Raw genomic sequence first — 17,838 nt, forward strand, 5'->3', positions numbered from 1 at the left:
ACCTTATCTTGCTAGTAATCCATGGGCTCCTGCCTCCATTGCATAATTACAATGCTCCACTCCTTGACCTATCGGTTTGCTAGGGAGTTGCCTAGGCAAATGATCCTTTCCACCACATCCAAATGTAGGACTTGTTCCAAGGCTTGTGGATAGAGGAAGGAGAACTCGAAGGGTTGGGATTAGAGTTCTTGCTGTTGCCAGATGGTTAGCTCCTGTGGCTAGTTGATGGGATGCTGATCCTCACGTAGTGGCGTGGGCTCATCAAGAAGCTTTCATGGTCGTTCTTGCGCTCTTTCTTGGGCTTTCTCCACAAGTTCTCATCCTCTTCTTCTGGTAGCAATGATGCATTTAGGGACTTGGACACCCTCTAGCTCTTCTGGGGACAGGTCAGGCAAGGGCAGACTGGGCTCTCTGGTTTGCAGTTCTTCTTTGAATTCTTGCTCGAAGTCTTGGCCCTTCCTTGGTGTCTTGTTTCCCATCATGGGTTGGACTGGGGGTGTGGGATGGGTCCACTCTTGTTCTTCGAATCTAAGTTCCTTGAGCTTATCAGTGGAGAGGCCGGCTTGTTGTAGTAGTTGTTTTACTGCTCCTTAGTTATGCCTGTGCCAGTTGGGAGTGTGCGCTCTTGTAGGCCATACCTCAAGGCTCTGGTCATCAACTCTAGCTTCCTTTTCATTCTCTCCATCGAATCCTCATCTTCAACTTGGGTGACATGAAGCACCGTGCTCAGAAAAGCTTGCCTTTGAGTGTCTGAGCACACTTCTATAGCTTCTACTCTAGATTCTGCAAGCACCCTCTTGCACTCTGCCCACTGCAAAGTGCTCTGTCAATCCTTGCACTCTTTCAAAATTGTACCTTTGCCATTGCTGTGCTTTCTCTTCTAGATATTTCTTGCCTTTTTCCATTTCATAAGACAGCATCATTACCACTTGCTACTACTCATTCCACACTTCTAGCATTTGGGTCTTCTCTTTGTCCCGACGGTTCAGTTGCTCTTCATCCATTCTTCTTCCTTGATTGGCCATGGTGAATTGCATGTGGGTTTCAACGAGCCTTTCTGACAGTTCTTCGTTGACTTGCGCTTGGCTTTGCAGTTCTTCTTGGTGCAGCCTTCTTTTGGTCATGGCCATGGCCATCAGTGCCTCCACTTCTTGGTGGGTGTTTTCAAGGTTTTCTTATAGGCTCCTAGTTAGCTTCCTCAATTGCCTCTTCCTTTTCTTACACCACAGCTTCCGTGTCTCTCTCGAGCCTTCCCTGCTCTTCTAGCTCCATTATCAACCTGAATTCCATGGCATCGTCCTGCTCTTGGTGTTTTTCTTCGGATGCTTGGTCTCAATTGCGTTGGTTTTCTTGCAATTCTACATTCATCTCTTCCACTTTTTGCACCCTTTCCTGAAGCTCATCATATTCCAAGATGAGCAGCTTGTGGCTTTGCTGCTCGAACATCAAGTCTTGTGCCTCATCTTCCAACCTCTACCTTAGGTGATCTTCATTCTCTTGTGCCTCCTTTTCTTTGGCATTGAGTTGCTTCTTCAGGTTTTGGATTTCTTTCTGATGTTCTACGGCTTGCCATGTCAACTCTAGCCTTAATGCCATAGAAACTTCTCTTTCAGCCTCTAGTTTTGCCGTTGCTATCTTCTTCTCTTCCTTAGCCTTCTCCAGCTAGGCTAGAAGTTCAGCTACATATATGTCATAATTCGCAACTGGGGGCACTGTAGGTGGTGCTGTGGTGGTGGATGCTTCCAACCTTTGCCTTTTTGGGTCTTGCCTTGACTCAACATCTGTTGCAGCTGGCCTTTTGGCTCCTACTTTTGATACTATCTCTTATACTTTTGTGACCACGAACTACATGATGAACATGAGCTGAATGGTGTCCTTGGCAAGTGCTAGCTCCTATGTTATGGCAGCGATGGTGGTGGTGTTTTGAGGTGCAAAAGTTGAAGGGAGTGGATGTAGTGGGGCCTTGCCCCTTCGTGCAACAACAGGGGCCGCTTTTGTGCTGCCGCTAGGCTCGCCTTCTTGTCATGGGCTCAAGGTGGCCATTTCTTTGGCACCATGGGTCTCCTCTACAGACCTATGCATGGCCTTGTTCATGCCTTCATCCTCTTCTTCTGCTCTTCTTTTTCTCTCTTCCTCGGCCCTTTATGATTCATCTCCTCCCTCCTTTGTTGGTGGGGCTTCATGGCCTTCTTCTTCTCTTGTGCCATTGCCTCCTTCTAGGTCGTCTTGTTCGGTCACTAATGGTTTGGTCACTTGATTGCTCTATGATAGGGCGAGGTGACTGATGGGGTGTCTCTCCCACTTCTTCCTCAACTCCTTCTACCTCCCTCACTACTTCTTGAATGATTGTTGTCAATACCCCACCAAATCGGATTGTGGAGGCCTTGGTGGTAGGCTTCTTGCATGCTAACCTAGCCATTGAGGTTGGGGACTCCCCTCCTACTAGTGCTGTGCTTGTGGCTAGGATGGCGGCCGAGTTCTTGATAGTTTTCAAGACAAACCCATTCCAATCTACTTTCTCAGGGGACCCTAGGGCTCTGCTCTCTAGTAGTGGCATGCCAATCTTGTTCATCCACATGTTGTACCTTTGTCCCGAGAAGAGAGCATGGGCCATCTTTGCTTGCATCCTTACTTATGGATTTGGGATGCCTGCTAGACTTATCCCATCCATCATGTGCACATCATTCTTATTCAAACCTATCATTGCATACACGTCTCTTCGATGGCATTTTTCTTTCTTGGGGGCCAAACCTAGGGCCTTCTCCACCATTGTAGCACATAGGGGTACCTCCACTTGATGTTCTTCTTCTCCTATCCTTGACTATTACTATGCTGCAATTCCTTGCATCATCAAAGCTCCGTAGGAATTTTGTGCACATGTTGTAGTCTACTACTTGCCCCACTTTCTCCACATACTTTTGGAGATCACATATCTCCACTAGTTGCTTCACAGTCGGCTCCTCCTATTGAGATGGCAAGCTCAACACGTGCGGACATTGATAATGGATCGCCTGGCTAGATGGGTCCGCACGTCTACACTTAGCACGTTGGTGGTCATTATGATACTCACATGGCCATTGATTTATCACTTATTACATTTACTTTACATCTGGCAAAGGTATAGCACCAGTCGATTAGTGTAGTCTGTTATGCACTGTTTGACTTAGTAGGCTACTTTCCTTTATGTTGTATCATATCTATACTTTGTGTACATAGTATAGTGAGTGAAAGAAGAAGAAGAAACCAGCAAGAATACGTTTTTGCCTCCATCTCTCTTCTTGTGTTCTTGAGTGAGCTTCCTCTTGTGTATACAGTATGTGTTTGGCGCAGCACCTCAAGCAAGTCCCCCCACCACGCGATTCTTGACATGGTATCAGAGCCGCGCCACTGAGAGAGGTTTATTTTGAAGGCTGAAGTGAAGGAGAAGAAGCAAGGTTAGAGCAAGCAAGAAACGGGTAAGAAGCTCTCACATTATTCCACTCTCTCTCTTGGATAGTGCTTGTGGAGGCACCAGAAGCAGGGTCGAGTAAAAATCTCAGATTGCTATGAGATTTAGTGTGTGAGTAGATCACTGTATATTCTGCAGATAAGCTCTATAGGATACCCACAATTATTTTGGGCATTTGAAGCCGTTTCAAGCCCTATTTTAGAGCTCCAAGGTTGTCGATAACAGTTTCAAGGTACACTGTGATTTCGGCTGTTTTGACTGAAAGTGGGTGCACAAGTTAGAGATTTCGAATCTGTAATTTTTGAGGTGTTTGTAGGAAGAAAACATAAGTTTTATCTGCAAACAGGTTGTAGATTACATGTACTATTGGGCAATCAGTGAAAAAGGTTGCTTGGTGTAGTGCTATGCACGTGTTGTGAAAGATTGCAGAAGACTAGCTTGCTGTGTTGTATTCTTGTTTGTGATAATGGCAAAGAATAGTGGAAATCCCATTATTGAGAAGCTCGACAAGAAAAACTACTCTTCATGGAAGTTCCGTGTGACGAACTTCCTCATTGGAAAAGGCCTTTATGAATTTGTTTCAGGTGAAGAAAAGGAGCGAGAGCTAGGTATCCCTCCTGACTGCAGATGAGTTACAAGCATGGAAAGAGTGGAATGCGAAAGACAAAAAGGTGATGTACTGGCTATCTGCAGTCATTGATAATACTATGTTGGGACATATCCGGAATGCAGAAACTTTACATGCAGCTTGGACAATTTTTGAGAGCATGTTTTCAGTAAATACAAAGGCACGAAAGATTCAACTCAAGCAAGAGTTGAATGCCTTTAAGAAAGGGAAAATGTTTTTCAATGAGTATGTGTTGAAGGTGAGGAGCATTGCAGATGCTTTAGCAGCTATTGATGCAATGCCGGATGATGATGATTTGGTTTCATCCACTCTGAGTGGCCTTAACAATGAGAAGGCATGGAAATCGTTTGTTACTTCAGTATATGTAGGGAAGCCATTTTCTGATTTTGATGAGTTGATCTCTCTCATGATTACTGAAGAGATCAATATGCAGGGTGACTCACCTGAAAAAATGGTGAATAGGTTCAAGCATTTTACTCAAGTTCAGGAAGAGGACATGGTAGATTCTCTTCGAGAGGCCGTGGTATGGGACGTGTTGGAGATAACAAGCAAAATAGGTTCAATCAATAGTTTGGTGAAATGCAGGTTTTTGGTGGACGCAGAGGTAACTTTAGAGGCAAGGGGAGCTCTAGAGGAAGAGGTGGATGGCAGAATAGAGGTTCTGGAAATTCTGCTATTGTTTGCCATTATTGTGGCAAAACAGGCCATATTGCAGTCCATTGCTATGCAAAGAAGGATGATATACGCAGTGGTAGATTGCAACAAGGAAACTATGCATTGTCTTCACAATAGAATGAAGATAAAAATGAGTGTTTGTTTGTTATGCAGCATATGATGAATGTGGTTATAGGAAAAGGGACACATGATGATGTATGGTATGCTGATTCATGTGCATCTAATCATATGACCAGTCATGTTGAATGGTTTAGAGAGATGTAGGACTTACAAAACCTAGGTTATGTGCAGATGGGTGATGATTCATGCCACCCAATTTCACACATTGGAAAGGTTTCCTTGTCCTTGTATGATGGCCAGACAATGAGTCTGACAGATGTAGTACATGTGCCATCAATTACAAAGAATCTAGTATCTATTGGCCAAATGGTAAAGCAGGGGCTGGAGGTCCAATTCAATGCAAAAGGTTGTTTTGTAGAAGACTTTAATGATAAGTGCAAGTTGGTTGCATGTTCACTTTGGGTGCTGGAATTCCTACAATGGATGTTGCTATGTATGCTAAAGGAAAAGGAGTAGTTGCATATATTGAAATATGACATAAACGTATTGGACATGCAAATGTGCAAAGGCTGAAATTAATGCAGTCCAGAGGATTGGTTACAGGGTTGCCTTCTTTTAGAGTTTCTAGAATTGCATAAAGTCTGTGAAGCATGCCAGTTTGGTAAGCAGGTGAGACAACCCTTCTCGTGTGATAGAGAAGTGAGCAGAAACATACTTGATGTAGCACATACAGATATTTGGGAGCCTACACAGAATGTATCTCTTGGTGGCAACAAATACTTTATCACATTTATTGATGACTGTTCAAGGAAGTTATGGGTATACTTCATGAAAGGAAAAAGTGATGTGTTTGAGCACTTCAAATCTTTTAAGGCAGCTGTTGAAACAAAAACAGGCTTAAAAGTAAAGTTTTTAAGATCATATGGAGGGGGAGATTACCTCTCTAATGAGTTTAGTGGCTTCTTGAGGACTCATGGGATAAAGAGGCAATTTACTTGCACGTATATCCCGCAGCAAAATGGTGTTGCAGAAAGAAAAAACAGGCATATTGCAGAAGTTGCACGGGCATTAAAGCCTGAAAAAAATATGCCCAAATATTTTTGGTCTGAGGCTGTCCATACTGTTGTCTACATTATGAACAGAACTACCACAACTGTAGTTCATGGGATGACTCTTGAAGAATGCTTTACTGGCAAGAAGCCTGATGTATCACACTTGAAGGTATTTTGATGTGTTGCATACGTTCATGTGCTAGATAAGCTATAGAAGAAGCTTGATCAAAAGGTAAAAAAATGTTTTTTTATTTGATACTCTTTAGAGCAGAAAGGGTATCGCTATTATAACCCTGTCACATGTGAGTTCAGAGTGAGCAGGGATGTTATCTTTGATGAGATGGGAAGTTGGTTTACACCTGCTGGTGATGTTTTGGATGATGATAATGATCAGGATAGCTATAGCAGAAAGATAAGCAAGAATCACGGAGTCTTAGTGGACAAGAAACATCATTTGGTACTACACCTACAGTGAGCCCTTAGTTTGGGAGACTAAGGAGTAGCCCCACATCTTCAGGTGGATCTATAAGTGTTGTAGGGAAGGAAAAAGAGGAAAGTGCTGGATGGTAATGGTGCATCTACCAGTCATTTGGGATTTGATGGAGATTCTAGTGGTTTGGAGAGCTTGGATGATAAGCTTGGTATTCTTCTGTCAGGACACCAGGTGTACAGAGAGCTCATAGTAATGTAAAGGATCCATTGAGTGATTGAGTGGTACGCAGATCTAGCAGGGTCAGATACCCAGTTAAAAGATTTGGTTTTGAAGGTTATGCAACTCACCATTATGCTTATATGGTGAAACTAGTTGAGGATGTTGATCCCACTTCTTTTGAGGATGCTGTTGGTCATGCTCATTGGGATGCAGCAATGGATGAGGAGATGGCTGCATTAGAAGCCAATTTGATACCCTTACCTAAGGGTAAGAAAGTTATTGGCTGTAAGTGGGTTTACAAAGTCAAGCATAATGTAAATGGTTCAGTTAGTAGGTATATGGCTAGGCTAGTTGCAAAAGGCTATGCTCAAACATATGGCATAGATTATGAAAAGACATTCAGTCTAGTTGCTAGGATGGCAACTGTTAGGTGTGTGATTGCCTTGGCAGCAGCCAAAGGTTAGAGTTTGCAGCAAATGGATGTTAAGAATGCCTTCTTGCATGGTGAATTGCAAGAAGAAATGTATATGGAGCGGCCAGTAGGTTATGAGGATTTAGAGCATCCCACATATGTGTGCAGGTTAAAGAAGGCGCTCTATGAGCTGAAGCAAGCACCTAGAGCATAGTCTTACAAGATTTGAGAGTATATTGTCAATATTGGATTTTGTATTTTTTATGCTGATCACTCACTTTATGTGAGAAAGGGAGATGCAGGGTTGGTCATCATAGACATCTATGCGGATGACTTGATTATTATAGGTGACAGTGACAATGGGATTGCTGAAGTTAAGGACTTCTTGAAGAAGAAGTTTGAGATGAAAGATTTGGGTGAGCTGAGATACTTTCTTGGTATTGAGGTGATCAGATGTGATGATGGTATATGCCTGTCCCAAAGGTAGTATGGCTTGGATATGTTATCCAAGTATGGTATGACAACATGTAAGCCTCTTTTAGTACCATTGGAGCAAAATGTGAAGTTGAGTGCTGATGTTGAAGATGAGATAGAAGACCCTACTATGTTCAGGAGGATAGTAGGGAGTTTGATTTACATGACTATCACAAGGCGAGACTTGAGTTATGCTATTGGCCTTGTCAGTCAGTTTATGTAGATACCTAGAGGGCCTCATTTGGATGCAGTTAGACGTATATTGAGGTATGTGAAGTCCACTTTACATTATGAAATTTTTTATGAGGCAAGTAAGGACGTACATGTCTTTGGATACACATATCCAGATTGGGCTAGTAGCACGTCAGACAGGAGATCTACAAGTGGATTCATGCAAATTGGGCTAGTAGCATGTCAGACAGAAGATCTACAAGTGCATTCATGTTTTCCCTTGGTAGTGCAACAGTTACATGGAGCAGCAAAAAACAACCTACAGTTGTTTTATCGAGTACAGAGGTTGAGTATAGAGGTGCTGCTATGGCAACATGTGAGGTGGTATGGCTGCAAAAGTTATTAGGTGATTTGGACGTGCAAGGAGATAGTCCACTTGTCATTCATTGTGACAACATGAGTAGCATAAAGCTGGCTAGGAATCTTGTGTTCCATGCTAGGACAAAACAAATTGAGGTGCACTACCACTTTGTGAGAGAGAAGGTACTTGCAGGAGAGATTGACTTGGTATATGTCAGCACACATGATCAGATAGCTGACATTTTCACAAAGGCATTGGGTGCAAAGAAGCTTTGAAAGTCTCGAAGCTTACTTGGAGTTGCAGAGATAGAGTTGAGCTTGAGGGGGAGTGTTGAGATGACAAGCTCAACATGTGCAGACGTTGATGATGGATCGCTTGGCTAGATGGGTCTACATGTCTACACTTAGCACATTGGTGGTCATTATGATACTCACATGGCCACTGACTTATCACTTATCACATTTAGTTTGTTACACCTACCTACAGTTGGAAAAGACATAGCGCCAGTCGATTAGTGTAGTCGCTTATGCACTGTTTGACTTATTAGGCCACTTTCCTTTATGTTATATCTTATCTATACTTTGTGTTCATTGTATAATGAGTGGAAGAAGAAGAAGAAACTAGCAAAAAAACATTTTGGCCTCCATCTCTCTTCTTATGTTCTTGAGTGAGCTTTCTCTTGTGTATATAGTGTGTGTTTGGCGCAGCACCTCAAGCAAGTCCCCCCACCACACGATTCTTGACACCTCCAGGATAGGCTCATCCAAGTTCAATGCATGTTTAAAGGTGAAATGGCTAAAGCCCCCTATCCATAGCCCTTTCAATTCAGTCATTTCCCAATACCCACTTGCATTTCATTGAAGAATTTAAAGGATTTTTCAATCAATGCATAGCATCCTTGTTTGATTAGCCATTAGAATGTACTTGCCATGTTAGTTCCCGTGAGGAAAAAGTGAATTCTAGGTGAGTCGGGAAGACAAAAGAGAGGTGACCCTCTCTTTTCGATTAAGACCCTGAAGGGGTGCACAACCTAGCTTGAGGTGGAACTTTGCACACCCCTCTTGTCTCAGAGCCCATGCAATTTTCAAATTTAGGTGTAGGTATATTCCTCATTATCAGAGTTTGGCAGAATTACAGTAGTGATCAGCCCTATTTAGGGTACCATAGGTGGTTGAAGGTTCCATTGGAACAAGATTGGAAGAGGTACATAACATCTTCTATTTTTAAGATACCTACAGGTATTGGATAGAGTTTTTACAGGTTATACAGGAGGTACATACCAATCTATAGGTTATCCTTGAGCCCTATAGGTGCCTCATAACTCTCTTCTAGTTGCTACACTGGTTTACAAAGGTTTCTTCCACTCAAGGTATTCCTACAGGGTCAAATAGGGTACTTACAGGTAGTGGATAGGGTGCAAGAAATTCCTGTTCAGAACTAAAGATTCAATTACAAAAAATTCTATCCTGATCCAAATTGAGAACTTGATAGCTCCATTTATCGGGAGCTCAAGTTATTGCTAAATTTCTGACACTAGGTATACTGAGACAACACTGAGACAATATACAGGGGCACACTGCTTGACATTGTTCCACCACCCAAAGTTTTCAACCCAAGTCCATATCTTTTGAAATCTACTATATTCCCATATAATAAGCTTCCCATAGAGCTATTAAGCATTAGGATTGGTGCTATATTGTGAGATAAATAGGGGATTAATTAAGAAATTGTCCACTGCTATATCACGGTCTCCTAATGGCCAGGAATAAGAAGAAAGATCCCATTATTGAAGCATTGAATGATGGTGTTAGGGACTTTCAAGAGGATCAAAATCACACAAATGAAGACCATAATGTTGAACAAATAGATGAAGATTTAAGCATTGGGATTGCTTATAGCACACATCAAGAACAACATGACATACATGAAGTGCATGCAAAGGGAATGATTACCTTTTACTATCAAAAGAATTGGGACATTTCAATGAGGTTTCTAAGGATTTGAAGACTTTGAATGAAGGCTTAATACATATGAATCAAGGCTTGTTGCAAGGGATGGCACAAGTAAACAAGGAAATCCTTGATTTGTAGCAAAGCAACAAATCTTTATTCCAAGAACTCATCTCAGTCATAAAGGAAATTGGGAGCAAGCCACAAAGGGAACCTCAAACTATTGAAGACTCCCATGCAATTCCCTTTGTTGGTAATCCTTCCCATCCAAACAAGGAGAATTATCAATGAGTTATGCATACTTTTGAAAGGGGAGAACCATCTAGAGTGAGGGGCAACCATTATCCTTCACAAATCAATGGCATTCATATCCCAAAAGATAATCATAGACATAAAGGGGAACAAGACAACACTCGATGGGATAAGGATTATCATGGATATGACCCCTTCTACAAGACTTTTTATCATCAGCCCCCAAATGTATAAAAAGGAAATATAGCCAACAATCAAGTTCATGAAGGTGGAAGGTATGATGAGCGAAGATTAGCCCATGACATCCCAAACCAATAGCATGTTTCAAATAGTCAACTTTCATCTCATGGTTTTGGGCCACCTACTTTTAGGCAAAACTCATGGAACAAAGATTCATGGAGATAACATTCTTATGGGCAGTCATCTTACAATGAAAAATAATATAAGAAAAGGTTCAATATCACTAATTTCAAAGGGAATTGTACTTCACCCTTTATCTTAGAAGTGAAGAAGCTAAGATTTATTTCATGGCTCTTCATCTTGAAGGTTACGCCCATACTTGGTGGCATTAAATGCACAAGATCGGGCAAAACTTTGACACTTGGAAGGAGTTCAAGCAAGCAATGATTGATGTCTTTGTTTCTTCTTTGGAAAAAGAAAGGCTCCAAAGAATATGGTATGCATGTGCTCAAAGAGGAATGTCCGTTAGAGACTATTCCAACACCTACTTGAATCTTTCCATGTATGTTGAAGGCATTTTAGATTTTGCTAAGCTGAATAAATATATTTTTGGTCTTAACCCTGCCCTATCATCGGAGGTAGGAGCTCAACAACCAAAAAAATTACATGAGGCCATACAATTAGCTGAAAGATACTCCTTGAAGTACAAGAGAGATGTAAGAAATTTCTAGAAAAGGAGTATGGGCAATAATATTTCCAATCAACCTATAAAATATGGGCAAGTTTTCAACCAATCAAGAGACTCTTTTAAGCAAGAAAACAGGGGGTATAACATTCAAAATAGTTAGAACAACAAAGTGTCAACTTTTCTCACTATTTATGCCTCTAAATAGAGTGGAAATTATGCACAAAAATAGGGGCAAACTTTGAGAAATCTGGCTGAGACAAGAGGCACTTTTTCAAGAGTTGAAAATGCTCCTAAACTATCCCAAAATAGTTTTAACAGCAACTATCTTCCTCACAAGAAATGCATGCAAAAGGATTATACTTCAAATGTGGGGAGAAGTAGTCACAAGATCATAAGTTGAAGTGTAAAGCTAAGAACTCAAAAATCAACATGGTGATCACTCAAGATGTGGAAGTTGAAGAAGAAGAAGATCAAGAGAAAAATTTACTACATGTTGATGCATACCCAATGATTGAAGAGATTCATGAAGAAGAGCATGCCACCAACGAAGGATTCTATGATTCTACAGATAGATTTTCATTTGATCCAAGTGGCACTCATGATTCTCATGCTTCCTTGTGTACCATCTCACATGATGCATGGACCAGTATAGCAAAGGGGAGAATACACTTAGACTCAAAGGTTTTATTAATGGCAAGGTTGCACATATTTTATTGGATAGGGACAACACTCATAGCTTTGTCAACACCAAATCTTTGAACAGGCTGAAGTTGCTACCCATTGATATGGATTCTTCCTTGCAGATACAAGTTGCCAATGGTGCATATGAGTCTAGTAAATAAGTTGTGTCCATGTACTTCAATTGAGCTATTGCCCTCTTGCACAATACAAGTAGACTTAATCACTTTGGATTTGGGGCTATTGACATTGTTATTGGATGTAATTGGCTGAAGACACTTGGAAAATTCACTTTAGACTTGGAGCAAATGAAAATGGGATTTAATTGGCAAGGAAAGTACATAGAATTGAAAGGCATAGACCACAAACAAATAGAACTCATCTCCATGAAGAAATTGTAAAAAGAAATCAATGCCAAGTCATGCATCTTCACTCTTTTTCTTGTGAAAGTAGATGAAGGAAAATCATCAAATCAGCCATCATCTTCTTCAAAGAAAAGGGATCCAAGATTAGAAGAGCTATTGAATGAATACAAGGATTTATTTTGGCCACCATCATCTTTACCTCCAAAGCAGGAGGTCAACCTCCAAAGCAGGAGGTTGACCATCCTATTGATTTGTTGCCTAACACAAAGCCCATCAATAAACCTCCCTATCACTTGTCCAAGTTTGAAAGGGAAGAAGTGGAGCAATAAGTCAAAGAGTTGCAGGCTATACCACTTCTTGGTTATGCCATTTGGACTTTCCAATGCACCCGCTACTTTTCAAGCCCTCGTGAATAAAATATTACAACCCTCCTTGTTCAAAATAGTCCTTGTTTTCTTTGATGATACCCTAATCTATAGAAAATCCAAGGATAAGCATTTGAAGCATATACAAGAGGTCTTTGACACATTACCAAGACACACACTCTTTGCCAAGATGACAAAGTGTTCTTTCATGGAAGATAAAGTTGAATACTTAGGTCATGTTGTGGGAGAGCATAGCATTAGAATAAACCCCAATAAGGTAAAATGTGTTAAAGAATGTCCTACTCCTATGAATGCAACCTCCTTGAGAGGATACCATGGGTTATCATCCCTCTATAGGAGGTTCTATTGGGGGTAAAGGTGCCTCTGCCTAGCTGCCCATGTATTACTACACTTTACTATACTAACAATACCCGCCACTGCATCTTGCAGGTGGCGGGCACCTGTCATAGTCACTTGTTCTTTATTCTTTTAGTGACAGTTTGAATAAAGAAAGACCCGACCACACATTGTGGTTGTTGGAGTTCTCACTTTGAGTTTCACTCTCTCTCTTGCTCTTGCTCTCCATCTGCCATAGCTCTCACCACCAAGCTTCTTCCCCCTGGGTTCTACTTCCCTTTCAACTGGTATTATAGCAAAGGCATTGGAGCTTGCATGGCATTCTCTTCAGCCTGGATTTGAAGAGATTCAACCTGAGCTTTAATGGCAGCCATGGCACCTTCATTTGCAGGTATGTTTTGATCTCCCACCTCCTCCCCAAGCTTCTAGAACTCATCGACTTCTTCCCGGGGTGCATTGGATCCCCCTCGACATTGCCAAGTACCCACAAGGATTGTTGAAGACCCCCTAGCCCCCCCAGGAACAGCCAACATAATTTTTGGTGCATTTTTAGGGGGCTGGGCTGAGCTGCTCGTGGCATTTCCCTGCTCTTCCTCGGCTTCCTGGCACTCTTGGCAACCTTCCTGATCATTGTTGGACTCCCCGGCATCAATGCTTGGCTCCCAGTCCTATCAAAACAGGGCAACACTTGACATTTACTATTTAATGCTTCTTGGCATTGCCCGTTTGATGCCTACTAATGCCTAGTGATGCCCGGATGTTATGGGATGCTATGAATATGCTTTGGGACTGATTTTGGAGCAGATTTGAGTACCATTTGAGCTTCGTTTAAAGTAAATTGCTTGATGTAATATAGTGGGCTGAAGCTCATTTACTTGGTGTATTCATTAGTTCATGGATACGGGGTGCTCACTAGAGATTTGAATGATCATACCGATGTATTTGGAGGTTGTCAAATGCTTCTTCTTGGTTCCAGAATGCTTTTGAGCTTGGATTAGGCTCCGACTTGGTCATTCTTCACTGGAATTTTGCTTCAGTTGGCATGATTTGGACCAGTCTATGCCTATTATCACTACTTGATATTTCGGCTTCTTGCATTTATGCTTTGGTCAGATATGGATGCCACTTGGTTTGCCCATGCTTGACAATTACTTGAAGCTTCGTCTTCAAAGGTATTTGAGCCTTTTGAATCTACTAGGAATTACATTTGGTGGTCAGTTACATGCTCTTTGAATGCTTTCAAGCTTATGCTTTACGGGTTTGAGATAGCTTGGGATTTATGCTCCGAATGTACCCTACTAGGATTTGGCATGCATGATGCTATGTATTCGATGTATTAGAGCATCACTTGCTCTCTTTGCATCTGACTTTACTTTCACTGGGAGCCTCTTGGTCTATTCAGATGTACACAGAGTCTTATTTATACTTGAGCTTGAGCTTGTGGGACAGTTACATGCATTTGCTCTCTTGAGAGCTTTATGTCTGTAGTTAGTCTGTAGTGGGCTGATTTGATACGCCTATTGGGTTTGGCACCTATCTCTGTCACAAGTTTGTCAGTCTTGTATGCATCTGGGATGGTTATGTATTGAGCTTCTTGCTCTATCAGTTGTGCTTGTGCTTGGTCTCTTCTCTTACCCTGAGACCCATTACATGCATGACTTCTAAACCTATGAGATGTCTCTTGCCTGACACGTTATTGGTTTGATAGTCCTTGGTACCTTCTTGCCCTTGATACTCACTGTTATATGTATCTTGCTACCTAGCAGTTGCAATGACATATGTATTAGTGATTGCTTCATTTTGGGACAATTTTACATACTGCTGTCATTTATTACAACAAGCTGAAATCTACAAATTTTGAGCACTTCTATGAGGATAATGCTTACTATTTGATGTTATCTTGGTCATATTTGGTGGACAAATGCTTCTCTTGGTGAAATCCACTCTTTTAATCAATTTTAGCTGTGGTTTTAATGCATTTTCTGCTAATTATAGCAACCTACAATTTTGCTTTTTTGCATTGATTTGGGACAATATGGCTGGTCATCTGAAAGACACAACTCTCTTTAACATTACCAAGTTGGATGGTACCAACTATGGGTATTGGAAGTCCTAGATATGGCAGGTTTTGGTGCAGAAGTTGCAGATTAAACCCTTGTGTTTCAAGGGTGTTAAACCTAAGGATATGGATGATGATGTTTGGATGGAAGTTGATGAGCTATGCAAGTCTACCATTATCTTGTCACTCTCAGAAGAGGTCCATCATAATGTTGTTGAAATCAGAGTGCATGGGACTTATGGGAGAAGATTCAGGAGCTTTATGCGCAGCAGAGTCCTGCATCACAGATGTATTGACTGAAGCACTTAATGGACCTTTGCATGAAGGAGGGGACATCCCTATCATCTCATTTTAGCGAGCTTCATGCTATCATGAAGAATATGTTGTCAGAGGGTATTGAGTTACAAGACAAGTTGCACTCGTTGTTTTTGCTCCAAAATGAGATGGTCTAATTTTCAGGCTCAGACCAACCCATCATGTCCGATTGGACATACCCTGTCAGACATCCCTGAATTGGACACGAAAATCGGACCATCCAGAATCAGACACTTCAAATCGGACACCTGTCAAATCAAACATTTGATTGCAAGAATCGGACGCACAAAAATCAGACACACGAGGATTGGACACACGAAAATCGGACATCCCATAATCGAACGTCTGATTTCTAGAATCAGACTCCCAGAATCGGATGCATAAAAATCAGACCACCAGAATCAGACCACTCGTAATCAAATCACTAGAATCGGACGACCCGTACTCGGATCCGTTCGATCGGCCGATCGGACCAACCCAAAATCAGACGTTCGATTCTGAGAATTGGACCTCTGAGAATTGGATAAAGACTGTCAAAATTGGACAGGTGAATAGAATATAGATTTGACACATCTAAGCCCTGAAACCAACCTAGAGACCGTATAGAGCCGAAAACACATCATAGATCCATCAGTGAGTTGAAATATAGAGAAAATAGTTCAAAACTTACCTACGAATGGTCCTTCAAATCACGCATGGTGTTAGCATAACAGCCCTGCGAGCCACGGGGACTGCCTCCCCTCCCGGATCCCTCTACAGGGAGCTGTGCCCCCTCTGCACCTCCCCTACGTAGGTTGGAGAGAAAACGCACGCCGTGACAGGTCCTCCAAATTAGATCCTAGTGTAGTAGTGGCTCTACACAAGCATAGATTCTCACTTGAGAAACAACAATCAAAAGCCCATACCTGAACAAGGACAAGAGCAAAGACAAACAGAGACCCTAGAACCTCAATGGGCCAATCTAGCCAACAAGGGCAAAAAGGCCACATTGCAAAAACATGTATAGGTTGCATTCGGAATGCATCTAGTCAAAACAATAACATCAAGCTACAACTACGCATATGACTAGACATGACAGTCTTGACAATAGATGCACCTTGAATGGCACTACATAGACAACCCAAGACATCAGTGGAGAATCCACATCTGGTTGTGTAGTTGAGGACTCAAAGGCATGCATCAGAAGACTTAAATCTATAAGCCAAGACTTGGAAGATGAAGACATAGTACCGCTTATCTTAGGGTCAAACTCACTGCAAAAAGAGAGCATAGTGTCGATGCTCTCATCGATGAAGGAGCTGATTTTAATATCTTAACCTATGAAGTATAGAACCTACTAGGCCAACCAGAGATCACACTGACTAATGCAACTCTTAGTCCTTATGGGGGACACCCACAAGCACTTACAGGGAAGTGCAAAATCCTTGTAACTATTGCGATTGAAAGCTTGCCTATCCTATTTCATGTTCCTCCAAATAATACAAATTGTGTAAAGGAAACCCTCCTAGGACGACCCTTCAAAAGGGCGATGAAGTGTGGGGCTGATTATGTAGCACAGAGGATACACTTGGGTGACTTCATCAAACCTCGAGGGAAAGACAAGGAACATTCTGATATACAAGGCAAGCCTAGTAATGAGAGCAAGGACTTGTTGAAAGAGTTGATACAAGTGCATGTTGAATAGAGAGAACCAGTGAGGAAGACCATGCATGAAACAAGAAGGTCAGGAGATAATGCCAAGGATAGGCTTTGGACTTACAGATATTGTAGAAGACCACAAAAGAAGCCCAAGCCTTATAGACGAAGGTATCGATGGAGAGTCAGCACAATGCCACGATGGATATCCAAAGTGTTGCTATGTGCTCAAGGGTATTATGCAAGTAATTGATGGATTTGGGTACCAAAATCCCCTGCTAAACCACCTCTGTCAGCTGAAGGCCAGACCGTATCAAAAGTAAAGAAGCGCAGGAGGTAATCTAAATGAAAATCCAAGCCTCGGGTCAACAACATTGGAGTGACTGAGCCCCTCATGATTGAAATCAAGAAACCAAACAGGACTATTCGAAAGGTAGATCCTCATCCTAGCATGTTTAAGGAGTGGATGTCAGATACAACCATCAAGTGTGCACAAAGACTACTAGCACCCAAGAGGCCTTTGACTTCCCAATAGGTTAATGAGTACCACAGACATAATGTTGCTCATGATAAGGCTGATTGCTCAACAAAGAAAATGGCAGAATCGTCTAATAGCCACGAGAAAATCTTTCGACAAGTGCCAAGTCCACCTAGGAGTCCCAAATCTTCTACACCCTCTTTCCCTAGACGGACACAGGAAGCACAACAACAGTCGTCAAGTGCAACTGCTCAATCCCAATCTCTATCTCCATCTGAGCTTCCAGATGTCCAAGGTGTGGGACATGACAGTACCTCTAATTCTCAACCTAGGGATATGCATGTGCAATCCACCATGGCTAGCTCAATTGATGCTCGATCTGCACAAGCGAATGTTCAAAGGGCAAAAAAAGATAAGACCACCTCCGATTTGCCTAAAGACTTGACACCGCAATCCACCAATAGTAGCCAGTCCACTGAACTAGCTACTACTACTTCCAATAAGGAATCACAGTAGTCACAGTCTTCGGTCGTGACAATGCCCCTTGCAGAACGTGTCCTTAGCAATTCACCTGTAGAAGATAT

Source organism: Lygodium microphyllum, chromosome 7, assembly GCF_053477565.2.
Source record: "Lygodium microphyllum isolate KBCC chromosome 7, Lygodium_microphyllum_v1.1.10, whole genome shotgun sequence".
Lineage (NCBI taxonomy): Eukaryota > Viridiplantae > Streptophyta > Polypodiopsida > Schizaeales > Lygodiaceae > Lygodium > Lygodium microphyllum.